Here is a 10261-nt window from a genome sequence, read left to right as displayed (position 1 = left end):
GCACGTGACTACCAGGTCTTGGGAATTGAATTAAGTTGAATTGTTTCCATATTAGTAATCGTTATCAAACTTTGGTTTTATTTCTGAATTTTTAAAAATTATTGGGTTAGGCTGACTTGTCTTGGTGGGATAAGACGAGTGCCATCACGTCCGTTTTTGGGTCGTGACAAAATGGCATCAGAGCCCCAGATTCATAGGTCTCACGTCTATACAAACCGAGTCTACGTAGAGTCTCAAGGATCAGTACGGAGACGTCTGTACTCATCTCTGAGAGGCTATAAAGATTACTAGTAAACTTCTTTTTTGTTCATTCTTTCTCATCGTGCGTAGTTAACTTCTTTAGTACTGAGTTTTGTATACTCTTTTGACAGATGACGAGGACTAGAAATAATGTTACTGGTGGTAGAGGGGAGGCACTTCCCTAGGCAGTTGTTGAGGCCCCAGCTAGGTTTAGGGGTAGATCTCGAGCTAGAGGTCGTTCTAGTAATACGACAGTAGCAGAGGTCGTGGCTGTGGAGCAGCACTAGTGAGAGGTCGTGCTAGAGAGGTCTCTCCAGAACCTCAGATTTATGGTAGAGAGGACCAGGTTCCTCCAGAGCCTGTAGTCACACCTTTGCTTCAGAAAATAATATTGAGGGTGTTAAGTGTGCTAGAGGGCTTTTCTCAGGGTGGTGGTGCGATCGCCACAACACATGACTCTCTTACTAAAGAGGGGGCTCAGACCCAAGAGCAGCAGCAAGCTCCAGTTGTTCAGGATGCGGCAGGGAAACTACCAGTGTATATCGCGGTTAAGAATGATATTGCACCAGCAGTTGGGGGTCAAGTTGCACCGGTGGTTGTTCTGATAGAGGATGAGCAGCGTAGTTATGAGAGATTTTGAAAGATGGACCCACCTCAGTTTCAGTGTGGGAAGAGCGAGGAGGCTCATGAGTTTGTAAATACCTGCCGAGAGTTACTAGAGGTGGTTAGATTAGCTGAGTCACATGGGGTTCGATATGCTACACTCCAGCTTCGTGGTCTAGCGAGTGACTGGTGGAGGACTTATTTGGGGGGTTTTGCCAGTTGGATCTCCTCCAGTGACTTGGGAGCAGTTTGCTAGTGCATTCCAAGATCGTTTTATCCCTTGGAGAGGGAGAGAGGAGAGTCGCTTGAGGTTTGAGAGTCTGAGACAGGATGGTTTATCGGTTACAGAGTATGAGGCGGATTTTTACCAGTTGTCTAGGCATGTATTATCCATTATTCCAAATGAGAAAGACATGATCCGCAGATTTGTGAGGGGATTGACTTTCTCTATCAGGTCAGCTGTGTTTCGGACATCTAGGGAGGGGGCTTCTTTCCAGTCCATTGTGAGTGCCGCCAAAGAGGCGGAATTGATGGAGAGAGAGGAGTTTGGGGACCCTAAAAGGGACCGTTGATATACCGTGGTTTCACGGTATTTTTAATGTTTTTCCTTGAATTTAGTGTGTGTCCCAAAGCCTTTTTGTATTGATTTTTATGTAAGTTTATCTTTATTTGCAGGAAATCTATCCAAAGATGAACGCTGAAGTTTTTGAGCAAGAAATGCAGAAAAGTTACCACCTACGGAGCTTATGACGGTCCGTCGAGCTTGCGACGGTCCATAGGTGGCAACGTAGTGAAGCTGCTGAAGAAAGATGGGGAAGTCTGACCAAGTGTGGGATTACGGAAGTTCATGACGGACCGTCATAGCCACGACGGTCTGTCCTGCTGGTTTGTCGCGATGATCAGAGAGTAGTCCCAATACCCAATTTCCAAGAAGTTTAAGTGTTATGAAACGGTCCGTCATACCTGCCGTTGAGGGTAATGAAGAGAGCAGCAGAAGAATTTGTGAAGTATGGGACGACGGAGGCCATGACGGACCGTCGTGACCACGATGGTCCATCGACCCAGCCGCATTGTGACAGATTTTCAATAATTAGAGTCCTTCTTTTATTAGGTTTTTGTTTTTTTATAAATAGTTCGAAAAACCTCATTTTTGGGGTTAGACTTTTTGGTGTTAGACTCTTTGTTAATAAACTCTTTGATATTATACTTTTTGATTGTTACACTTTTTCGGGAATTGATTGTTGGTGCGTTTGTTGATTAATCAAGTGAATTTCTGGATTTTATTCTTTCTCATCAAAGTAAGTGCATGAATTCTTATATTAAATATATGAATATTGTGATTATTACTATGGGTAACTAAACTCCATAACTAGGGTTGTGGGGAACACTTAAACCCTAGTTACTTTTATTAATTGATTATACTCCAATATTTGAATCCGTTAGTTGTTTACTTAAATTTAGTTAGTTATTTTCATTCATTTAGAAATAAAAAACCCCCTTTTATTGTCTTTTGTTTTCTAAGGAAATAATTGACCAAATAATAGTAATAATAGATTAAAGTTAAGTCTGAACTATTTTCCTCGTGGGAACGATCCCAACTTGATTAGTTGGGTTCTTTACTTGATACGACCGCTTTACTTCTTATTTGAGAAGTAAGTTTGAGCGTATCAAATTTTGGCGCTATCAAAGGTAACTCCCATGCCTAGACCACCACCCCCATTTCCTCAAAGATTAGTAAAAAAGAACGAGGATGGTACATATCGGCGTTTTATAACAATGTTGAAGCAGATTTCTATCAATGTCCCTTTGGTAGAAGATTTAGAACAAATGCCCGGTTATGCCAAGTTTATGAAAGATCTGGTTACAAGAAAAGATCGGTCACTTTTGAGGAAGATGATAAAATGCAGCATTGTAGTGCTATTGCTATAAGATCTCTGGTACAAAAGAAAGAAGATCCGGGTGCGTTCACTATTCCTTGTACAATCGGCTTACTACATTTTGCGAAAGCATTATGTGATCTGGTGGCAAGCATAAATCTCATGCCCCTCTCGATTTACAAGAAGTTGGGTTTGGGTGATCCAAATCTCACTGCGATGTGACTACTGATGGCCGATAGAACAGTAAAAAGGCCTAAAGGGATACTCCACGATTTCTAGTAAAAGTGGAGTCGTTCATATTTCTGGCATTTTTTGTTATTCTTGATTGTGAAGTCGATTTTGAAGTGCCCATTATTCTTGGAAGGCCATTCCTTGCTACGGGTAGAGCCTTAGTTGATATGGAAAAGGGGCAGATGAAATTTCGGTTGAACAATGAAGAAGTGACCTTCAACATTTGTAGGTCCATGAGGTAGAGTGGTGAGCTCCAATCGGTATCTGCTATATCCTACAAAGTTGGTGAGTCATCTGAGACACAAATAGAAGAACGTCTAGGTGTAGAAGCATTAGCGGCAGTGATAATGAATTTTGATAACGATTGCATTGAAGAGTATGAGTCATTAGTCGCGGCTCTTGATCGAGGTGATGTTCGGTTTAAACCAAAGAAATATGAGTTAGACATGAAGAATCACGAGTCTCCACCCGCGAAACCATCTATAAAGGAGGCTCCAAAGTTAGAACTAAAAGCTCTCCCACCTCATCTCAGGTATGAATTCTTAGTAAATGGTGACACTTTGTCGGTAATCATTGCATCAGATCTGAATGAACAACAAGTTGAGAGTTTGGTGAAAGGGCTAAAAAGGTTCAAAAGAGCTATTGGGTGGACTATTGCGGACATTATTGGTCTCTCTCCTGGTATTTGTTCTCATAAAATCCAACTCATGCCCGATCATAATACAAGTATTGAGCACCAGAGACGCTTAAATCCATCAATGCAAGAGGTCGTGAAAAAGGAAATCATTAAATGGTTGGATGCCGGAGTAATCTACCCGATCGCCGATAGTAGTTGGGTATGCCCTGTTCAGTGTGTACCTAAGAAAGGTGAATGACTGTGGTCCCCAATGAGAAAAATGAACTTGTTCCAATGAGACTGGTTACTGGATGGAGGGTGCGTATGGATTACCATAAGTTAAATGCATGGACCGAGAAAGACCATTTTCTTATGCCATTCATGGATCAAATGTTGGATAGACTTGCAGGAAAAGGGTGGTACTATTTTACTTGATGGATATTCAGGGTATAATCAGATTTCTATTGCACCAGAAGATCAAGAGAAAACCACCTTTACTTGTCCATATGGGACCTTTGCGTTCAAGAGAATGCCGTTTGGGTTGTGCAATGCACCTGCCACATTTCAGAGATGTATGATGTCGATATTCCCCGACATGGTGGAATATACTATTGATGTTTTTATGGATGATTTTTCTGTGGTTGGTGAATCATTTGAGCGGTGCTTGAACCATTTATCTGAGGTCCTTAAGAGATGTGAAGACTGCAATTTAGTACTAAATTGGGAAAAATGCCACTTCATAGTGAAAGAAGGTATTGTTTTGGGTCATTGCATTTCAGAAAAGGGCATAGAGGTTGATCGAGCTATAGTCGAGGTAATAGAGAGACTGTTCCCACCTATCTTTGTAAAAGGTGTGAGAAGCTTTCTTGGGCATGCAGGTTTTTACCGGAGATTCATCAAAGATTTTTCAAAAATTGCACATCCGTTGTGCAAACTGCTGGAGAAAGATTGTAAATTTTATTTTGATGAATCTTGTCTTAAAGCATTCGGAGAGCTAAAAGAAAAATTGGTGTCTGCAACTATCACTATTTCTCCGGTTTGGAACATTCCTTTTGAGGTGATGTGCAATGCTAGTAGGGTTGCTCTTGGTGTGGTATTGGGACAAAGAAGGAACAAAATCCTTCAACCCATTTACTATGCTAGTAAAGCCCTAAATGAAGCCCAGAAGAACTACATAATGACTGAGCAAGAACTCCTTGCAGTAGTCTTTGCTTTTGAAAAATTTCGCTCCTATTTGATAGGTACTAGAGTTATAGTGCATAGTGACCATTCAACATTGAGATATTTGATGGCAAAGAAGGATCCGAAACCGAGGTTGATTCATTGGTATTACTGCTACAAGAATTTGACTTTGAAGTGAGGGATGAAAAAGGGATCGAAAATCAAGTTGCCGATCACTTGTCCCGTCTAGAAGATGAAGCTATGAGAGAGTTAGCGGATAAGAATGATATTGATGATACTTTACCCGATGAGCATGTATTGGCTGCCTCACAAGACTTGATTCCATGGTTCACAGATTTTGCGAACTATCTGTCTAGTGATATTATTCCATCGGACTTGTCCTTTCATCAAAGAAAAAAATTTATGTACGATGTGAAGAAGTTCTTTTGGGATGAACCATACTTATATAGGATTTGTGCCGACGGGCTTATTCGGCGTTGTGTGCCAGAATGTGAGATGTTGAGTGTTTTAGAGGCATGCCATTCCTCACCCCTTGGTTGACATCATACTGGTATCGGAACCGCTCATAACATATTACAATATGGTTACTATTGGTCAACTCTTCATCAAGATGCTCATGAGTTTGCTAAAGCATGTGATAGATGCCAAAGAGATGGCGGCATTTCAAGAAAGCAAGAGCTCCCTCTAAACCCCATTCTTGTGATTGAGTTATTTGATGTGTGGGGTATTGACTTTATGGGTCCTTTTGTGAGTTCTCATGGAATGAATTATATTTTAGTAGCGGTTTATTATGTATCTAAATGGGTGGACGCTATCTCCCTCGCAAACAATGAAGGAAAGAGTGTTACTGTGTTCTTGAAGAAGAATATATTCTCTCGATTTGGTACCCCAAGGGCAATTATTAGTGATGGGGGATCCCACTTTTGCAACAAATTGTTCAAGGGATTATTGGAGAAATATGGGGTTTGCCATAATGTGGACACTCCTTACCATCCTCAAACTAGTGGGCAAGTTGAGGTTAGGGAGATCAAACAGATATTGTCAAAAACAGTGAACGCTAGTAGAACGGATTGGTCAAGGAGGCTTGATGATGCTCATTGGGCCTACCGGACAGCGTATAAGACTCCCATAGGTATGTACCCATACCAACTTGTATATGGGAAATCTTGTCATCTTCCGCTTGAATTAGAGAACAAAGCCATGTGGGCTATGAAGAAGTTGAAAATGGATTGGAACAAAGCTGCAAAACAACGGTTAACTGAGTTGAATGAACTCGATGAATTTCGCATGAAAGCTTATGAAATCTCAGCCCTCTACAACGGAAAGATAAAGAAGTACCATGACCGAGTTTATGGTTGGGGATTTGGTGCTTTTATACAATTCTAGGTTGCGTTTGTTTCCGGGAAAGCTCAATTCCAAATGGACTGGCCCTTACTTGATTACTCAACTATTCCCTCATGGAGCAGTTGAGTTAGAAACCAAGGAGGGTGTGCGGTTTAAGGTGAATGGACAACGAATAAAAATCTATTTCGGGCATACTGAATCAGCGAATGAAGTGATCGAGGAATACCGTGTTAATGAAGTCTGAGTAATCAAGTGCTTCAGTCGTGCCGCGACATTAAATTAGGCGTTGGTTGGGAGGCAACCCAATACTTATAGTTTTCGTTCTAGTAATGGTAGCATTTTCTACTAATGGGTTTTAAATTTGCAGGAACATCACCAGGAAATTCTGCATAAAAATCATTCTGCAAAAGTCAATGATGGATACATCGACGGACCGTCACGCATGCGACGGACCGTCGCATGAATCCGTCGTGCCAGGTATGTCTTTCATTAACATTCAAAATTAGGGTACACGCAACGAAACCCATGACGGACCGTTGCATCTGAGACGGACCGTGGCCGGGGACTCGTTGCGTCATTAATCAGCATACCCGACCCGACCTGGCTGGGGTATTTTAAAAATTGTCAACATTTAAAAAACCCCACCCCATCATTTTAACCATTTCCTTCCCTCTTTATTTCATTTCCCTCCCTTTCAAACTTTCATCTTCCTACCTCTTTTCTCTATTAACCGATCACTTCCCCAAATTCCCAAATTCCAGAAATCTCCTTTCTACTGGTCGGAGTCTGCTGCTGTGGGTCCGCTCTTGATCACCAAGTGCCTCATTTGCTTGTTTTCTCCTCTTCTCAGGTATGTGTCTCTGATCTCTACCCATTTACATTGCATTTTTTGTTTTAATTAGTATTATCCTATTCATTTTTGGCGGGTCTTCATTCTTTGCTCCAATTTTGTGTGACCTAGGTTGAGGATTCTCGAATTGCCTTGTTAAAACTCGAAACATAGGTGCTTTAGCATTGCTAGTTTGCTAGGTAATTGGGTTAGGAACATATAGGTTAACACTAACTATTCCATGTGAGTCACAGAGGATGAATGTGGCATCCTCAGTTCTGTCACTGAATGACAGAACGAGACCCTGATGACGGACCGTCGTACCCACGACGAACCGTCATAAGGTCTGTTCCAAAACCCCAATACCCCTCAGTGTTCGTTTTCTCTAAGTGTCCACCAACGGACACATGCGACGGACCTTCGTCCCCACGACGATCCGTCCTCCACAACCGTTCTGGTTGTTAGAGACCCTATTCCAAAGGGTCTCCAACTTTTTCTAAGTGTCCTCTGACAAACATCTAAGGACCGTCATACCCGCGACGGTATATCTTGCACAACCGTTCTGGTTGTCGGAGACCCTACTAATAAGGGTCTCCAACTTTTTGTAAGTGTCGTCTGACGGACATCTACGACGGACCGTCATACTCTCGACGGTCCGTCCTGCACAACCGTCATGACGGTCAGAGACCCTACTCCTAAGAATCTCCATTTTTTCCAAGTGTCCTCTGACAGACATCTACGACGGACCGTCATACCTTCGACGGTCCGTCCTGCACAAACCGTCATGACGGTCAGAGACCTCTCTCCTAAGGGTCTCCATACTTTTTCTAAGTGCTCCACGACGGACATCGACGACGGACTGTCATTATCACGAAGGTCCGTCCTGCTTATCCTTCATAACTGTCAGAGACTTTGTTTCAGGGGTCTCCACATAAACATAGTTTTAAGTAAGACATAACGGACCCCATGACGGTCCGTCGTACTCACGACGAGCCGTCACCTGGTCCGTCGTGTTTCACTGTTACTGTAGAAATGTCATTGCAACTTTGCTCTTATATTTATTTTGTGTCATTTTTTCTTGTCTTATTTGCGTCTTCTAGTACTAATATTGATTCTTTACAGGTACTACTCCTAATGGCACCAAAACTAGATCGAGTTTACACACGTGGGCGTTCAAAGTATGTCGCCCCGTCTGCCCGACTGGTTATAGGCTGTGATGGTGAGCATGATCCTGAGTACGTACCCCAGGCACTACCACTCCATTGAGAGTTGTACGTGAAACCAGAGCTATGCCCAAAAAGGTGGCGTCTGGCGTAGTCATTGCCTCCCAGTCTGATGAGGAGCGTACACTGAGCGACACACCTTCTGGGTCTGCTACACATGAAGAAGGAGCGTCTGGCTCCTTAGAAGTTTCGTGGTCGGAGGAAGCCTCCGGGTCCGCAGAAGTCCCTGCACCCACTACAGCTGCACAGTCTGCCTCGTCTAATGAGGCTGACAGTTCTGATTCCACTCCAGGCTCACCGACTGGTGTTATCACCCCGGTTGCCGACCAACGCAACAGGTGGTGTGTCGACGGGAAATACCAAGTGTATTCAGACGCCAAGTTTCTAAATGATAAAGCGTCATGACACGGACCCTTACACTGGAGAGGCGGGTCCTTACGGGAAGTCTCCCCACCATCCCAGAGATCCACAATCTCTTCACCAGACACCGGCTAGAGTGGACAGCTCGCTCTTTAGGCCGCTATTTTGAGGAGTTGGTCCGAGAGTTTCATCCCTCTTACGTGGCTACTTTCCAATAACAGATAGATAGGCGGGCTGCCCCCACCAAACATGCAACACTTGAGCACGTCCGAGTACGCGTCATACAGGTCGATATCTCCCTGCCCGCCATTTGCCGGTATCTCTACGACGAGGATGTTGATGCCAACAGGACCCCTCTCACCGTCGAGTTCGACTACCGATAGCAAATTGTAAAAGATGGCCAATTCTTGCGTGAGCCATCGCTGAGAGAGACCACCAATAGGTGGATGGACCTACACTTGTCTATTGATGAAGAGGGTGCTGACTGGGTAACAGAGTCGAAGCGAGCCATCAAGAAGGCGAACTTGAACTTCACGGCTAAGTTCTTATGGTTGATTGTCCGTCACTGCCTTTCCCCCATGGATGCTTATAAAGTATTCACATGGGATCGCGCAGTTCTGATAGCAGCGATGATAGCTGGGTGGACTTCGCTTGGCTTCTACAGGCGGTCATGCACGAGAGGGCTTTCAAGGTCACAACTACTTACCCGTTTCCGTGCATGATATTTTCCTTATGCAGGTCCGCAGGTGTGCCCATCTGGCACATTGATAAGCTCAAGACTCCGTTGGGCACTGTTGATATCGGCCTCATCAGGGATGAGGTCAATGAGTTGGCTTCATGCAGAGGGCCCCCTCCAGAGTTGCCTCCACTTGGTGAAAATCTGGCCGATACGATAGCACATGCTCGAACGGCTACGCAGGCTGCTTCTGAAACCACCGACACTACCCCGGTCGAGTCTATCCTGGGTAGTAGCACTGCCCCTAGCTCCTCTCGCTCAGCCCCGTTCCCGGCTCTGGTCCCGCTTGCTAGGGTCCAGAAACTAGAAGCTCAGATGGCCATACTTTTGCATCACATCCAGCCTTGGATGCAGAGGTCTATTGCTGAGGTGGAGGAGTGCTTGGAACGTAAAATGGTCCAGCACACAGAGCGGAAGATCGCTGAGGTTCATCAGCGCTTGGACACTTTTGAGTTGCGGGTGCTAGCCCATCCAACCCCTCAGGTGGACGTGTCGACCCTTCAGGCTGTTGTTGAGAGTCTACGAGCGGATATTGATATGATCCTAGAGGCTAAGGTGCCTGAGTCTGAGTACCCTTCTGCAGAGCCTGCTGAGGACACAGTGATGGCTGCCGTATTCGCCACTTCTGAGATTCCACCACCTCCCCCTCGAGAGCATGCCAAGAGGCGCAAGGGTCGAGAGGAGGATGAGGCTAGAGCACGGAATAAGGAGCGTCGTGAGAAGGAGGATGCAAGGAGAGCCTCGCTTGCTGATGAGGAGGCGAGTCGGATCAAGGCTGTAGAGTCAGCTGCTGGGGCATCTAGCTCTAAAGATGTGGAGTCCGCGGGAGGAACTACTGATAGTGCTGTTGCTAATGAGGACACTACTGAGGGTGTCCAGACTACAGAGGTAGTGGGTTTCGGGGAACCGGACCCACCAGCTTGTTGATCGTTGGTGCTTTGTGCCCCAGGTTTGCTTCACCTACCACTCTCGTATTTCAGTTTTTTATGCATTGGGGAAAATTGCATATCTTTTTGTTGG

Source organism: Solanum pennellii, chromosome 7, assembly GCF_001406875.1.
Source record: "Solanum pennellii chromosome 7, SPENNV200".
Taxonomy (NCBI): Eukaryota; Viridiplantae; Streptophyta; class Magnoliopsida; order Solanales; family Solanaceae; genus Solanum; species Solanum pennellii.
The sequence above is the reverse complement of the archived record's forward strand: the minus strand, read 5'-3'. Positions refer to the sequence as shown.